Source organism: Anarhichas minor, unplaced genomic scaffold, assembly GCF_050575085.1.
Source record: "Anarhichas minor isolate MPS153535 unplaced genomic scaffold, ASM5057508v1 ptg000004l, whole genome shotgun sequence".
In the NCBI taxonomy this organism is placed as follows: domain Eukaryota; kingdom Metazoa; phylum Chordata; class Actinopteri; order Perciformes; family Anarhichadidae; genus Anarhichas; species Anarhichas minor.
In genome coordinates, this window is record NW_027466450.1 from 1,453,232 (window position 1) to 1,466,161 (window position 12,930).

Consider the following 12,930-nt stretch of genomic DNA (forward strand, 5'->3'; position numbering starts at 1 on the left):
TAATCACGTGTATCATAAAATAAAACAGTTTTTATGTTTAATCATTTCTATCATGAATTAAAACTGTTTATATGTTTAATGGTTATACTTTGAAATCAAAAAGGTTACAGGTTATAATAGTTATACTTTTATGCTTTCATACTTTTATACGATCTCTTAACAATGGTTAACTAGCTTAGAGCTAGATCCTAAAAAGCTTCTCGCAAATACTGTCGCATAACTTCTCCAGACACTCGCACAACTCCCAGAAATCTTCTTGCTGCATCTATATTTATGTAGATCTTCTCAGACAACATTCAGACGAATCAGACTGGGCATGTGCGCATATAGTGCTGATCTCAGAGGCAATGCGTAATGGAATAAAATTACTTCACCCCATTCTAGCGTCATGTAGATCTGTGCTGTTTGGGCACAATTGACTTTTTTTTGGGGTTTATTTTTTTGCAGAGTGGTATCCAAGAATAGCAATGTTTTTTTCCCTCAATTTTTCATCCTTCAATGTTTTTTGTTTAATGATCATCACATCTTTACTGCCAGCATGGCCTGTTAGTTGTATGTGTGGAGAAAGCATTGTTTTATCTGTCTAACAAACCCAACTTAATGCTTAATTACCTTATGAAAGACTTATTATTATTCCTGAAGCGTTTACAATCCGTCTTATGTCTTCATCTTCTTACCTCCCTGACCGCTGATGGTTTCTCAGAGCTGTTGGATATGTGGCAATGCTTTGATCTGTATATGGACTGATTTAAAATCCTGTGTTCTACAAAGTAATCCTCATGACTCGGTGTAGCTGCTTGTTGGCAGATGCAAAGCTGTTTTAAGCCACTACACATGTTATATTCACTATTTAAGAAGCTTCACAGGAACTCAACATGACTGAAGTTGAGCCAAAAAAAATCTCACAGTACAAAAGTGTCACTTTAGATGACTTGAGTGTTTTATTGAATGCAAAACCAAACCAGTGAAGTTGAGAAATGAGTCGGAGCAGTTCACACAATCCTGCAGAAGAATGACCAGGAATAGTGGAATGATTGTTAGATTCAAGAAGCGGAAGGGGTCGAGGGATGAATAGATATAGGGTAGAGGTAGAGGGATGAAGGGGAGTAGGGTAGAGGGATGAAGGGGAGTAGGGTAGAGGGATGAAGAGATGTGGGGTAGGGGTAGAAGGATGAGGGGTAGGGATGAAGAGATGTGGGGTAGGGATGAAGGGATGTGGGGTAGGGGTAGAAGGATGAGGGGTAGGGATGAAGAGATGAGGGGTAGGGGTCGAGGGATGTAGGGTAGGGATGAAGAAATTAAGGGATGTAAGGAAGAAGAAACAAGGAGGGTTTGTAGAAAGGAGGTTAGGCGATCGATGGGGGACCGTTGATGTCTGGCGGCTGGCGGGAATGGAGACTGTAGGGTGGGGGCCGTCTCTTCGGAAGCTCTGGCGGTGCAGAGTCCCCTGTTGTTCCTGTAATCCTGAAAAAAAAAAAAAAGAGAGAGCGAGAGAGATCAACGGTAAGACAAATAATATTGTATTCATTGAATTAAAGATACTAAATGATCGATATAGTAAGTAAGACAGACAAATAATCTTTGAAAGTGAATGAAATTAATTATGAACAAATAGACGTAGCATACAGTTTGTAGGCATGTTACATAATATGACTTTGTTTATATATTGTAGACTATTCTAGGTCACTTTCTCAACAAAACAGAAGCTCCTACTTACTTTTTCTGGCCAAAGGGAACACAATGTCAGCCCGTCCCATCGTAGAGTCAATCCGAGTCGCTCTCTTCGGACCTCCTCCTCCTCCTCCTCCTCCTCCTCCCTGCGTCGTTTTGTGGAGGAGTCCTAAAGTCCGACGACATCGATCTCAGGGTCCTCCTCCTCTTCAGGTAGCCCACACCTGTACCTGTCAATAATACACTCAAAAGCAGCATTAAAAGCGTCATCATCATATGGGTCAGCGTGAATCAAAGATAGTAAATGATTAATATATTCTATAATATATTTTGACGCTCATACAAACCTTTTTTGTCCACGGTGAACAGCAGCAGCTCAGGTGGTGGAGTATTGTAAAAGTTAAGTATGAGACAGAATGGTTAATAAAACAATATTTCAATTATAAAATAAACATACTAAAGGCATAAACAGATTAACATTATAATACATTGAGCTATTTCTAACTTTGCCTTTACATTATAGATTCTAAATCAGAAGCTCTGACTCACCTTTTTTGTCCACGGTGATGGAGTGAGAGAGGGAACAATAAATCATCGTAAGTAAGACGGACAAATAATCTTTGAATGACCAAATAAGAAATTATTTATGAACAAATAGACGTAGCATACAGTTTGTAGGTATGTTACATAATATTCCTACTTACTTTTTCCGGCCAAAGGGAACACAAACATGGTTAGTAACACAAAAGATTTTTGAATTATTGAATTAAGAATTTAATATATTTTAATTGTTACTATACCTTTTTGGGCAATATTATTAAGGCAATTTTAACCCGCAGACTTTAACCAAACTGTCTTTGGGGAGTTTCCCTGGTCCCGTTTTCATGAGGTTTGCTCGTGTTGGATGTTCTGTATTTAGGTGTCCAGCGCAGTGCCAGTCAATTTTCAAGCAAAGGTGGTAAGTTCCTCTTCTCACATCAGCTTTCAATGATGTCTTTAGTGTTGACCTGGAGAGGATTACAGACACTGAGGGGTATGCATGACGTGTGTGATTCAAGCACACCCCCCACTGTGCAGACTGCAGACCAACCACTAGGAGCCAATGGTGCTGTAACAAGAAATAATGTGCTGATTGGAACACCGATCAAGCTAAAGGTTCCTTGCCCTGCCAGACGCAAAGGCCGGCCCTCAGGGTTAAAGTGGGTCAATCCACCGGCCCCAGTGCAAGGCGCTACATGGGGTGTCATCAGCCCTGCCACACACAAAGGCTACCATGAGAACCACTGGTCCTGCTTCGATGTGGACTCAGTGGTTGCTCCGATGACGTTTCCGGGAGGATTGATCCATCCAGCATGCATATATGAGTAGATACTACAGAAAAGCCCCAGTGCAAGATGCTACATGGGTTTTCTCCAGCCTTGAAGACGCAAAGGCCAGCACTCAGGATGAAATAAAGGTTGATTGATCCAGCGTGCAGATATGAGGCCCTCAGGGTTAAAGTGGGTCAATCCAACGGCCCCAGTGCAAGACACTACATGGGGTGTCACTAACTCAGCCAGACGCAAAGGCCGGCCCTCAAGAATAAAGAAAGGTTGAGCTGTGAAAAAATGAAGAGATACTACAGAAAAGCCCCAGCGCAAGATGCTACATGGGTTTTCTCCAGCCTTGAAGACGCAAAGGCCAGCACTCAGGATGAAATAAAGGTTGATCAATGCAGCGTGCAGATATGAGGCCCTCAGGGTTAAAGTGGGTCAATCCAACGGCCCCAGTGCAAGGCGCTACATGGGGTGTCATCAGCCCTGCTAGATGCAAAGGCTACCATGAGAACCACTGGTCCTGCTTCGATGTGGACTCAGTGGTTGCTCCGATGATGTTTCCGGGAGGATTGATCCATCCAGCATGCATATATGAGTAGATACTATAGAAAAGCCCCAGTGCAAGACACTACATGGGGTGTCACTAGCTCAGCCAGACGCAAAGGCCGGCCCTCAAGAATAAAGAAAGGTTGAGCTGTGAAAAAATGGAGATACTACAGAAAAGCCCCAGTGCAAGGCGCTACATGGGGTGTCATCAGCCCTGCCAGATGCAAAGGCTACCATGAGAACCACTGGTCCTGCTTCGATGTGGACTCAGTGGTTACTCCGATGACGTTTCTTGGAGGATTGTCAGCCCGTCCCATCGTCAAGTCAATCCGAGTCGCTCTCTTAGGACCACCTCGGTCTCTTCATAGCAGCCTCCTCCTCGTCGTCGCTCTCTTCCCTGCGTCGTTTTGTGGAGGAGCCGAGGCCAGAAGTTGAGGGAACTGCTGCATCCGTGAGCTCTTCTGAGGAATCTTCAACATCCAGTACAGGGAGCTCAACTGCAAACTCAAAGTCCTCGTCCTCAGAGTCCTCAAGTACGATGACGTCAATCTCAGGGTCATCCTCCTCTTCAGGTAGCAAATACCCGTACCTGTCCAAAATAAGCTCAAAAGCAGCTTCTAAAGCATTATTATCAAAAGATTCAGTGTAACGAAAAGCAGAGTCAGCGTGAGGGAAAGCAGGAGCAGCAAAAGCATAAGGATCAGCGTCGGGAACAGGGCAGTAAACAGGAAGAAGAACATAGCCTTGTTGTTGTCCCTCCATCACAAAGTGTGGTGGTGGGAACTGCAGCTCACCCTCAGCCTCCTGAAGCCCGTCCACATGATCCACACCAACGCCAACCTCTTCCTCCTCGTCCTCGTAATCAAGAAGGACCGGGTCGTCGGGCATAAGGGCGGCATCAGGGCGGACTGAGGTAGGAAGAAAAACATTTATTTAAAAAAAGTCACATCCACAAGCCACCAACTAACACAAAGCCACCGCTAGTCTGCTTCAAAAGGCAACTATTTCAGTATTTATCAGGAGCAAATTATGAAATGCTATTTCCATGTGAGACCATAGCCACGGTCCAAACTTATTCTATAGGGAAAGGCCAGTGTGCACATTATCACCAGCCGAGCACTTTAAAAAAAGGCTCTTACATTTGGAACTGGATTCAGAAAACGTCATTCACATACACTAATATAATCAGACAACATTTGCCCAAACTATTTTCCACTCCTTCATAGTGTATATGCAACCTTGTACTGTAAGAGATGTGTTGGTAAAAGCTGTTGTCCTCCATTGTACCATGGTGTACACACTGCAAAATACTACACACAAATACTCCATCATGCTCTTATAGCATCTGTTTCTTCACTTAAAGAATATATTGACTGGGGTGCTGTGCAATAAACATGTTAAATTGTGATGAATGGATCCAAATCATATCCATTTGTTATCGTTTGTTTAAAGAGCACAGTAGCAGTAATGAAGGACTAAAGAGCTAAAGTGATGTGGAGTTGTATTCAGTCAGATTTAGTTATTTGGCATACAGTACTTCTGTCTACTTGGTGAGGGAAGAATGGATCAGTTTAACCCTTGTTTGCACAACACAATTCTGCATAACAACCCTGTTCACATTGTATAGCCATAATAAAAGTCAGACTACTATATTATAAATCAGAACAAAGCGTGTTGCATCATAGTTTGGACCTTGTGGTGATTCTGACTCTATTCAGTGAGAGATGACACTGCCTCCAATACTATCTGAAGTTTCTAATAAACTGTGAAAAACACTGAGATGAAGCCATCTTTTAGTAGGCCTATAGCATTTGCGTTGTATTAAATGCTAATCGCGGTTAGCATTTCTGCATTAACGGCAATGTTAATATTAGCTTAGAAGCTAGCTAGTCAAACATGCTTACATGTTGGCTATATGCTGGATTGTTGTTATGTATTCATGCATGTGTATATGGATAGTTTGTAAGGCCATATTTCATATTGTGTTTCCACAGTTTTACAAATTAAGAAAGATTCTAACTAAAGCCCTGAAACTCTTCGACGGATGCCTGGGTCTTTATTGAAAGGATCTACTGTTAGCGATCTGCTAAGCTTTCCTGCACAAAGCAAGAGCAGAATAATGACACTGCCTCCAATACTATCTAAAGTTTCGAATAAACTGTGAAAAACACTGAGTGCATGACAAACCACTTTACAGATAAAACTACATGACCCACAAATCACAATGTTATGATGACACTAACATGACTGACAGATGACTGAACGCTTTGGTTTTTAGGTCCATTAACTGTCAGACATTCACCAATGTTAACGTTACATCTCTTTCATTCAGGCTCATAACAATTTTGATCTCTTGGTGCATTTTAATGAATATCTTGAAGCTAGCTCTCAAATGCTCCTTCTTTTAGTTCCATCTTGCCATGGTGCAAGAAGAGGTCTATTTCTCAAAATGGTGGAGGCGCCATTTTGTTTCCGAGATTGTCAACACAAAAATCAACGATTTGATCCCCTCAAACAAAAATAACTGTGTTTTCATGTCCCTACACATGTGTTAACACATCCCACACCTATTTCGAAGAAGAAAGTCCAGTCTTAACATATAATTATTGTTTTACACCAGAAACTGTGAGTGGCCTCAAAATCTGAGTTTTTCTAATTGCTAGCTTAAATTCTGAACATTCTTTAGCTTAATATTCAACAATTGAACGTAATTAAACGCACGTTTTGTACTGAAATTACCTTTTATGGAGTCAAGGAACATTAATAAACACATTTGGCATGAAATTAAAAAAATAAATAAATAAATAAAATAAAATAATAATGTTTTACCTGTAGGTCTGAACATGCACACTGGTCTGCACACCGGGGGTCCACTGGAAGCCATTATATCCAACAGGTATTGTTTGCTGTAGGTATTCAACTCAGTTCTCCAACAGTTTGTTTTCGAGGTGATCAGATCTCTGAGAGCTCAATCTTGTAGGTTCCGCAGGTAAACTTGTTAGGTTCAAGTGCAACTCAGAAAGGCCGTTTTTCGATGACGCTAGTATGTAGCCACGCCCCCTCCAGTTCCCACTAACGCAGGCATGCGTGTGTGAGAGAGATTTTATTTTATAGTAAATTGTGTAAATGTAAATAGTTTGGACTGTGTGTGTGTTTACAATAGGTGTTTCCATAAATCCGTGATGTGTGTGATACGCTTCACATCATCTTGACCCAGAGCATACATACAAGGTTCAACCAAGAATGAAACATGTCAGCAGTTTCATTTGTGTTGTTGTTGATTTAGATATAAAATAATGAATAGAAAGGCAGTAGACATGAGTAGACATGAACTAAACTAAACTTGAATCACTGCATGCTTCCATCGACATCATGCAAAGATTGCACAATTCATGAAACCCAAATTTATCGCATTTAATTGAGTACCATGTGGGGCTTTTTATTTGTCACTGGGATGATACTGTGAAGGATTTCAGTATTAAAAACATTATTAGTAGGATTAATAACACCCCAAGTGGTGAGTAGAAGTGTCACAATAATAAGAATGTCAAAATATGTTAAGTCACAATATATTTACTTATGGAATGTATAATATGTTTACAGTATGTTTACCATAGAAGTGTTAAGCCATAAAAGACAATAATTGAATGTATTAAACTGTGAAGAATAGCCAAGGGACAGACAGGGATTTCGAGACAGGCATTGCAGAGACCACCAAGACCAGAGGAGGAGTCCGGACGACTTCAACCAAACACTGAGCTGATAACTGCCCGAAGCCAGGAGGGGCTATTGAATTTCGGCCAATCACAGAGGCTGATACTGGACATTTAAACTTTCGGACAGAGACTTTTAAATATAGGCTAGTTCCAGAGGGTTTTGGCCAGAGTTCGCGCCGTTACCACTCTGTCTAGTTGACCAGCTGGGCTGGCCTATTAGGTGGGCCTTGTGAGAACTCTGCCCTGGGGACATATTGACATCGATAGAGTAATTCAGTTTGCAACTGTTCTAGCTTCTCTTGTTTATTAAATACTTTTTGATTGTAAACCGGATCCAGTTCATTTTTGGTGCGACTTCGCAGCGAAAGCCCAGCAGTCTGGGTCTCCCCTGAAAATATCTAGCCCCAACAATACCGAGCAGCCCACGGTCTGTGATGTTATTGCTTTGTGAAGTAATAAAATCACAGTTTTATTTTTGAATTGTTATTAATATTCAACTTTATATGCACATAGTGAGAAGATCACTTTGTGGTGCATTTTGCGACATTTCTAAAAACAAGGGACTCTAATGATGCATGTATGTCATCTGGACAACCTCCACATGATGACAGTATTGTAACTGCATTCACTTTTTATTCACCGATGTATTTTTGCCAACACATGGCACCACAGTCTCACTTGCAGTACTACAAGTAAGACGCCCTCTTTTCTTCTTCCAAACACAATCATCCCATCTCCCCAATTAAGCAAGACAACACTGTGCGGGGTGAAACTGTAACATTAACTCAGACTGCAGACTGTGTTGAAAGTAAGACAGTATTGTTCTCAGCCGTGACCTCATTTTACACGTTTAATCTGTTGCTCATCATCAGTCGGTGGGATAAGTCTGGGAGCAGGAAGGGTGGGAGAGTCTTCCTCTCGCTTTACTGTCAAACATCTGCGTGTGATCATAACAATCCAACTGAGAGCTGGACTGAGATTTCTATCCAGTAGATATCATGCAAATTGAACACTGATATGAAACAGCGTCTCCCCCCTGAACCAAATGTATTTACAAAACTCTCAGCTTAATTGATGTGTTATATTATGAGTTATGAAAATACTATAAGGTCACTAATGACTGTTGCTAATTGCAACAGCTTAGTACCACAGTCACATTTATATCATAATAATACAATCGGTGATGGCTGAATACTTGAAATGAGGTAGTGCTTAACACTGGATATCTTCTGTCTTGCGCACATGCAGGTCGAGTCTTTGGCCCAATCCCAATGTCCCCCCTAAAGCCTCAAACCCTGAACCCTCAAGGACTTACTGACGTCACCTGGTAAGTGGGTGAGTGTGAGAGACTGTGAGGGGTTGAGATGGTGTAAATAGGAATGGGACAGCACTTTCTTGCAACATATCACGTTACCATGAAAACGACAACAAATATGATGTTTAACTGTGTGTATTTATTTTATACTTTGTACTCCCTGATTTGAATGTCTTCCTGGCTATTTCCTCACTTATTCTACTTAACATTAGATTAGATGTGCGGAGTGATACTTATCTGAATTCATGTGTTGAGCAACACCATCAGTGTCACAAATTCCACTTCATCTGAGATTGTTTTCATCCTGTCTGTTTCTCTAACTCTGCTGTTGTTTCAGGTCCTGCTATTCTCACCCTGGGTACATCCCAAGCCTCTTAATTGCATCCCCGTTTCCCTCACTTGGGTCCTTTCCTTGCGTCTTAGTCCCTCCCACCAGGGATGCATGGAGGAAACCATGCGAGGAGAGAGGAACGAGGAAATGAGGATTAAGAGACTTGGGATGTACCCCCTGTCATCACTCATATTCCCCTCACCTGGTCCTCCACGCCCATCTCACCTGCAGCCCATTCCCTCATTAGTCCCTCACTATTTAGGTCCGTTCACTAGCACTTTATCCCTGCCAGATTGTCTTGTGTTACTGCCAAGCTTTCCAGCATTATCCTCGTTACTATTCGTGCTCGGCCTGTTCAGACCCTGCCTGCTTGGATTCTCTGCCTTCCCCTTGTTGGATTTGTTTGCCTTATTGACTGACCTCCCGGTTTGACCCTGCATGAACACTAGTAAACCAAACTGTACTTGTACTCTGTGTCGTGCTTTTGGGTTCCCGTACTTGTAATCCTTACAATCAGTTGTTATTCTGACAAAACGGCCCAAAATCTAGAGAAATACTCTCCAAGCAGGTTTTTCTTCTTTTAATAATAAAGTCTTTATTCTCAGGGTTTGGTTGTTGGAAACATCACACAGCCTGGTGTTACAGCAGACAGTCAGAGAGCCAGCTGCATGTTCAGTGAAGGGTGTGTCTGCAGATTCACAACACAATGCTATGAGCTGGACAGAGAACACGTCCTCTATTGTGGGCAGCAGAACTTCCATAATACTAACATGTTTCTTCAGACAGTCCCCGCTGAATCTTATTGGTTGTGTATTGCCGTCTAAAACACAAAAGCACAGGTGTGTGTAAATAACACCATAGCTTTCATAAACTGCTATTTCGTAAAGATTTGAGACATTGAAGTCTTCCATGTGCTCATGAAAAAACAGAAATGTGGTGCTTGCCAGGGTGTCGGGTTAAGGATTGTGGGGTCAGACAATTTTCTGCAGGAGTTAGCTTGAGCTTATTCTACATTAAGTTTACGTTATGTGTTGCTTGTTTGTAATAAACTCTATTATACCAGCAAGAACAGTGTCCACGGAGCATCCTTCATCATCACTTCAACAGACCTGTCGCATGCAAGATACGACATAGATGGCGGCACGAACAGGACGGCAGTGACCTGGCGGCTTTCCGACGACTTCACATACGGTGAGCTCTCTCGATGGAATGCTGGTCATTAATTGGGGCTGTTATGTGGAATTGTTGGGTAAAGTTGCTTGGACACACCGTAAATTAAGAACCTTCTTGTTATGGACATGTTCTGTTGATTTGATGTTTAAAGTGAGGCTCCGTGCTAAATTTAATGGAAAAAAAAAAAAAAGGGGGAAGATGAAAAAGGAAAAAGGAAAAGGAATAGTTTAGAATAGCTTCATGGTAACGAATAAGGTGTGCTAAATAGTATCGTGCAAGATTAATGAAGAGGGGCCCTCAACTTCTTAACGGTAAGACATATGCATATTAGTCACCGCGTAACGATGGCTCTGACATAGTCCGGAATTAAGTTAGAAAAACAAAAAGGGGAGAAACCTGGATCCAGGTAATTTGAATAAATAAATGTAAAAGGTTAAAGGAAAGAGTGATAAGGAAATAAAGGAAATGATCATATGATTGAGCCGCAAATCAGATAGGTAGAGCCCTCAAGTGTAGGAGCAGTAATACGGGCCGCGTAAAACCTGAAACAACATCTTATGGTCAGTTTAATAACTGGAGAGTGTAAATTCACAAATTCAATTGACTGTTACCACTCTGACATTGGTTGACGAACGGTGTCTGATGCAGCCTCTCATCGAATATTTACACCTCAGAGGTAGCATGAATTTTATAAGGAAAAGGAAATATAGCGGCAAAAAGCATGCTGTGTGAATGAAGGCTAAAAAATGTGTGTGTGTGTGTTTACTTTGTGTTTACTTTGGGATTGAGCAGAGAGCGAGAATGGGTGTGCGTAGAAGGCTAAGAGAATGAGTGTGTGTGTTTACTTTGGGATTGAAGAGAGGGGAGAATGGGTGTGCGTTGAGTGCTGAAAGTATGGGTGTGTGGAACTTAGCTGCTGATGTGTTCCAGATGTGGGCCATAAAAATGCATAGGATGAGAATGGATGCGTTGAAAGAAAGAAAAAACATATTATGATTGAATAAACGTACATAGGTGGTGATTTTAGAACGGGACATTTAATAATTTGAAAGGACAGATATGTGGCCCGATGTATTTGATAAAACCATGAGCTTCGTTTGAGGAGACGTAATGAATTGAACGAGTCAGTAAATAAAACATGAGCTCTTCTTAAAAGGGACGTAAAATAACAAATGAGCTGTTAAATGCACAATGAACTTCGTTTAAGAAGGGTATAATTTGACACCCCCCCCCCTCCCCCCTCCCTCGTCTCAAAACTCCCTCCAGATGGAGGTCGAAAGGTGATGATAAAACACTCTTGGGAGATACAGAGAATTTCTTTGCCATTTGAACTGTTTGGGTTCAGTGGGAGTTCACTAAATGCTACAATGTTTAGATAAAGGGGTCGACTCAGAAATAATATTTATGTATGCTGTTAACGGGACCGAAGGATTTCATAAGAGACTAAATCATTGCCTGTTTCTTGTCTGTTATGTCATTTACGGTGAATGAGAATTGACAAGGGGAGGCAAGGCAGTGGACCGGCACATCACGGAGTGTGGCTGGCTGACGTCAAAGGGGAGGCTTACGTTTCAATCTACTAAAGGCCGGTACAAATTTATCTACAGACTCTTTAGCAGTCGTAGGTAATATTGAGGGTACACATATAAACCTGCTTTCATTTATAAGCCTAAGAGGATACTGACCTGATCCTATACACATGAAAGAATACATGCTCTAGGCAGATAGGAGAAATAAATAAATAAATAAATAAATAGAAAACTTGGCAACTGATTGACCAGTTAATGCATTTAATTAATTAATGGCATATGATTGTTTGGTCTAACCTCTGCTGACAATTGCAGATGTCCATTTTTGTTATTGTGCGTGGTTAGTTCTGATCTGTGCTGTGGTGTACATCAATATGGTGACTGTCTGATGATTTGAGCTGAATATTGATTGATTGGATAATTGATTGATTTGTTGATTGATTGACAGATTGGTTTGTTAATTCCTTAATTGATAAGGGATAATTGGTGAATTGGTAATTGTCTAATTTGTTAATTGGTTAATTGGTTAATTGGTAATTGCATAATTGGTTAATTGGTAAGTTGATAATTGTTAATTTGTAATTGGTTAATTGGTAAATTGCTAATTGGTTAATCGGTAATTGCTTAATTGGTTAATTTGCTAATTGGATAATTGGTTAATTGAAAGGGGGAAGTAATCTAAATAGCCTTGAATAGTCTTAATTGTAGCAATTAATTCTTAAAGTACAAATAACGGAAAATAAGAGGAAGTCATCATAAGGGGGGAAAAGAATACTAAAAATCCAAAGGTAATCACTCCTGTTGAAGTGGTACAGAAGAATAATCCTCTAATTAGAGGCATTGCAAACATTGCAAAAATATCGGAAAAATGGCTTAAACGCTGGCCTGAAATTGACCAACCATGGCCAGTGGAGGGGACTCTTAACCCAGATGTAATTAAAATTGATTTAGACTTGTATCAACATACAAGGCAGAGCAAAAGAAAAAAAAAAAAGGAGGAGAAAACGCAAGGAGAAGAGGCAAGTGGAGCTTGGCATTCTCCAGTTGTTTGAAAAAGAGAGGACAGAGAGCAAATGAAGAGGGAACGTACAGAGAAGGAGCAGAAAGAAAAGTCGAAGAGAGAGAAAGCACAAAAGACAGGGAGAGAAGAGAGTATGAGAAAGAGAGAAAAGAGAGGGAGCAGAGAGAGAAGGAGAAACAGGATAGAGAGAGCAAAGTGAAAAAGAGAAACAGGATAGAGAGAGCAAAGTGAAAGAGAGAGGGAGAAGGAGAGAACAGATAAAGAGAGAGAAAAGAGAAAGGGAGTGTATAGGAAAAAGGATGAAATGCCAAA